Here is a 5050-nt window from a genome sequence, read left to right on the forward strand (position 1 = left end):
AAAAAAAAAAAAAAAAAACACCCAAAAAAAGGCAACAATTATCTCATTGCATCAAAACTGGCCAATGCAGAGCCAAGAACTTCTGACAGGTATATCGAGATTTTTCACAATCCCAGTATAAATAAATAAATAGAAAAAATATAACATATAATAAATAACTCACAAGCATTCCGTATGTTCACATAAAATGTTTACATACACAGACCACTGCCCCTCCTGCTTTTCTCCTCACTGAAATCACCACCTATTTCAGATATGAAAAAAACAGAACAGAGCAACACAGGCTGAAAATTAACTAAAATATAACAGCGTAATTAAAGAGATTTAGAAAGGAAACCAGTGAGWGATAGAGACCTGGCACCAGCCCGCCACGCAGGAAAGGGGCCGCTCCGCCAGACGCGCAGGATTTTAGCAAGTCACCCCGCCAGGCTCTCCAGGCGGAGAGAGGCAAGGGCAACGAGACATCTCCACGTTGGCTTTTGTGTCCTCCTTTGGATGCTTGCAGCTCTTGGTACTTACGTTAAATTAATGCTGCTGACTATATATTCTGCGTATTGAGGCTCAATAACCGGTAGCGTCGTGGCTGCTGGCGGCTTCCCCACAACCCTTCTCCTAAAGAACGGGTTTTTCTCCTCTTCACTCCTATCCAGGGAAATACAGTTTCCCCAGAGTGGACACGATGTGCCATTCACTGGGTGCAAGATCAAACGCACTCTCACTGAGGCCACCTTTCTCTTTCCCTCCTTTTGCTGACACCAGCTCGGGAAGGGACTTCCCTTCGTACCGTCTTGGTTCTAATGCAACAAGCTGCACAGCAGCATGAGAGTATTTTTTTTTTCCGAGTGCTCACCCCGATTCCTCTATCGGAAAATATCTTTATTTACTTCTGTAAAGCTTTAAGCTCAGCAATACGGTGGGACCTGCTTCGGCAGTGCTTTCTCCCTCCCACACAGATCCACTAGCGCTGTTCGTGTGAGGGCAGCTACTTCAAGAAGGAAAAATGGAAGAATCGTGTCCTTTAAAAACTAGATGTAATTTTTCCATGGCAGTTTCCCACTGCTTTCCATTTTTCCCTTCTACTGTGCGCTCATTTTGAAAATGCATCATTTAAAACTATCACATCCTCAGAAGATTTTTGTTTTTAATTCTCATTTTCAGAAAGGTCTGGTCACAAGCGGGAAATACTCAGGTTTCCTCAGCGGCTGAACCCGCTCCGCTTGGGCAGAAGCCCCTGGCAGCTTACGTGACTTAGCACAGCCTTATCCCCTACCTTCCTTTCAGCTCCCTGAAAACAAGGGACGATGGATCCCATTTTCCTAGGCAATCCCAGACTTTATCCTTAGTAAACTGCTTACTGCATTCTCACCCACGACCCCGAGGCTGCCAGGAGGCCCTTCCCGTGGCATGGAAGCTGTCGGTGGTGGACCAGCGAGGAGGACCCCGGGGGACCCCCGGGCCATGGCRCAGGAGAAGGAGCCGCTGTGTTGGCAGAGCATGGAGTACAGGAGGAAAACACATCCCTCACGCTCACAGGAGAAGCTTAGGGAATGGGGGATCCCTCCAGTTAAATAAACGGGAATGTTAACGCAGCTTCGGTTGCCTCCCACGCGGCTCCCATCCACACCTGCACGCGAGGGCACAGGCACCAGCCCTGGGACAACCTGCACTGTGACTTGGCATGGGCCCCACACCAACGCAGCGCGTGCACGGCGCGTTCCCCGCGGCGCTCGGTGCCGGATCGCAGGGAGCAGCGCGGCGCCCTCCGCCACGGCCCCGCGCGCTCACGGCCCCGGCAGGGCTGCGAGCCAACGTGGGCCGCGTCCCAGCACGGGCCGCGTCGGGAACGGACCACGCACGCCCGGGAAGCTCCCACAGAAGGTCCCGCCGCACCACGAGCGAGACACGTCGCGACGCCGTCCTCAAGGTGCAACAGGAAAAATTAATCGAGAAGCTTTGGCCGCCCTTTCTAATCCCTCTAAACGGCAGCAGCAAACGTGCTACAAAACACATGGGTTTCACTGCTTGTTTTTAAGGGGAAGCTTTGATGCTTATGGTGACAAGTGTTGCAACTACCTTATCGAAGGTTATCAAGGAGCCTGACTACCTGAAAATAAAATAAAATGACAGAACAAACTACATCATATATATGTTTGTATATATACATGCAAAGAATGTGTATATATATACAGATGTATATATAAAGCATGTGTATATGTGTGTGTGTGTGTATATACATATATAAAGTACGAGTGTGAGTGTACGCGCACATGCACAGCCAGCCCTGTGCCCTGGTGTGTTGCTCCAAATGACACCAATCGGTTACACAGAAAATCACCAGCGTTTGAACCAGGTGCAGTTTCCTCCCCTGTCCCAGACCACGTCCCTGGGYGCTGCTGTGGGTCTGGACGCACCTTCTACCCTGGGAAGTGATTTTATTGGCGAAAGGAAATGGAAGTGAAACAGCACACCCCTCCTTTCAGGCTTTCAGCTCAGGCTCTTCTTGCTAAAGTCAGAGGGCTCTATACCTGACACGTCCCCCCAACCACCTATCGTGCCTGCATCAAGTCCTACTCGAGTAGAGGACAGTGCTACCGCATCGGGCTTCACTGGGTTCTCACTCCTACACTCTCTGGTTTAGAGAAATGTGGTGGCAAGTAACCATGCTGTTAGCACTATTACTGATTGTTAGGGGTCAGGTAAAAATGGTGATAGCAGCAGCATGAGGGGTTCAGCAAAACACACCGGCATGGACCCCACCAGGAAGGCAGCAGCATCTGCTCAGCAAACCCYGAGATCCCTTGCAAAATATCACGGAGGAAAAAAGGGAGCTGCCAGCCTTCGGTCGTATGGGAGGGAGCATACAGGTAACCTGTCCCCTTCCCCTCCGCAAAAACGTGGAGCATACCTGGCAGGGTGCAAGCCAAGGGGCTTAAAAAAAAAAAAAAAGAGGATGTTGTCCAAAAAGCAAATGTATATTAAAAAAATCTACTAGCTTTTCAGCAGGAGTTCAAAGCTACTGAAAACAACACAGCACCACTACAAAACCTGCCTGAAAAATCTAATAACAAAGATATAATTTACTTTATGTATGTCCCGTATGAGAGCGGTCTCTATAGCTAGAACAGAGACAGGAGAAATCACTGTTAATGTAAATCCTACAAGTAGATCTATTTGTGGCAACAGATTTAAAAGCAAAAGAACGAGAATCAATGCACAGGTGACTTGTAAAAGATTAGAATATTACTAAAACCCAGGAGGAGGGTACTGGCATTAATCATTACCTCACGAAGGCCGTACTCACGGAGCAGATTTTTTTAATCTTTACAGCTGGTTGGAGGTATTTCTCAGCCCTAAAGTCTCACAGATAGCGACGGCTCAGAGCAACACTATTGCTAGGCCCTTAGCCTTTACATAATTACATTAAGTGCAGTAAGAGACGTAAATTAACAGGCGCTGACCCCATGCTCCTGACCTTTGAGGAAAGCCTTGAGAGCAGCACTAGTTCAGCATTTGGTCCGATTTGGACGAGATCAAATGCCCATCTAGGATGCGTGGGTGCTCCAGGATCTACAAGACCTTCTCCACCTTCAGCTGCAAACATCTCCTTTTCCCCCCTACCTTTAGATAAGCAGAGATGATCTATTTTTATGGTAAACCACCTAGGATCAAGAAAGCACCRCTGAGCAAGCTGGGGCCTAAAGAAGTGTGTGAGCTCAGCCACGTGAAACTGAGCCCCTCACCTGTGCAGGCGCCTGCCCTGACGGCCCCAGCTGYGGGGAAGTGCCCGGCCGCCCTTGCAGCAAACGCGACCCAGGCATTTGCAGGAAGACAACAGCATCAGAGAAATGAGATGCCAAAATAAAACAGCTGAAAAACTTCTTGGAAAAAAAAAAAGTCTTCTTGCGTGTCTTATTGATTTACTCAAAATCTTATTGAACTTAAAATTCAAAATGCAGTAAATTAAGAGAGACTTTTTTGCAGTAGTTGTCTATCTATCAGCTTTTAAATGTATCAAGGATACCTCTTTTCTCTTCACCTAAAATTTCCAAATTTTGAAATGGAGCAAAAGTCTGTCATTACACATGACTGAAAATAAAAGTTTTCCTTTGTTTCTTACTGTAAGGTCTGGGGCATTTCAGTGTGTGCTACTAATTAGCCTGCCTCTTATTTTCCTATGTCGCAATAGGAGTAGTAGCCAGAAAGAGCTGTATTAGCTGTCTCAGAGATCATGAGTTAAGGAAAAAAAAAAAAAAAAGGTAAAAAAATAAAACTGAAAAGACTAAACCCACGAGAGCTGCAAATGTCGGAAGACGCATCTGGCTGCAAAGTGGAAGGGAGCGCAGCTAAAGCGAGACAGCACTAGCACGAGGAAGGAGACTTTGGTCAAAGATGCCTAACTCCACCCCTCCACCTCCATCTCACGCCGACAGCCTCTCCTTGGAGCAGCGTGACGGCATTTTAGCAACGTATTCCATCTTCCGCGCGTTTTCCGGCCCTCGCTGCTATGGCCCTGYGCTGGTGCCGCCAGCCCGGCACCCRTCTGCGACACTGTGGGGACGGTGGCGGGGTCCCAGGTGGTCCCGGCACCCAGGGGTCCCGTTGGCAACGTGGCCAGGGCCAGACAAGGGGCTGCATCCAGAGCCAAGGGCACTTGGGATGCTGAGGGGCCACCACAGCCTAGCGTGACCCTAGACGGGGACCCACTGCCATGGCCGGGTGCGAGACTGGGTTGGGAGGGGACGTGGGCACCAGGGGGGCAAGAGGGGCCCACGTCGCGGCCGCGTGCTGCTCTCACCTGCCTGCGGGTCCCGCTGCTCCCCCRGCGCCTCCGGCGTCGACGGCGCGGCCGCACCTGCGGGCAGAGGCAGAGAGGGGCGTCAGGCAGGGCACGGCGGGCAGGGGCACCCGTGTTTCGTGCACGCTCACACTCGCACACACACGCATCTGCCTGCTCACACTCGCACATTTGCACACTCGCACACTTGCCCGCTCACACTCGCACACACACACACCATGGCACGCTCACGTTTGCCCGCTCACGCTCACACAC

At 50.1% G+C, this 5050-nt stretch overlaps 1 long non-coding RNA gene across 1 annotated transcript in view; it reads right to left on the minus strand.

Annotated features, from left to right (window-relative positions):
- Window positions 1–4825, minus strand: part of LOC112943514 — a 54709-nt gene extending 49884 nt beyond the window's left edge. Inside the window, exon 1 of the long non-coding RNA XR_003248607.1 lies at window positions 4796–4825. This is a non-coding gene — a long non-coding RNA (uncharacterized LOC112943514). The remainder of the gene's footprint in view (window positions 1–4795) is intronic.
- Between the last annotated feature and the right edge of the window lie 225 nt (window positions 4826–5050).

This window comes from Nothoprocta perdicaria, unplaced genomic scaffold (genome assembly GCF_003342845.1).
Source record: "Nothoprocta perdicaria isolate Ctin4 unplaced genomic scaffold, notPer1 scaffold_15, whole genome shotgun sequence".
NCBI classification, from domain to species: Eukaryota; Metazoa; Chordata; class Aves; order Tinamiformes; family Tinamidae; genus Nothoprocta; species Nothoprocta perdicaria.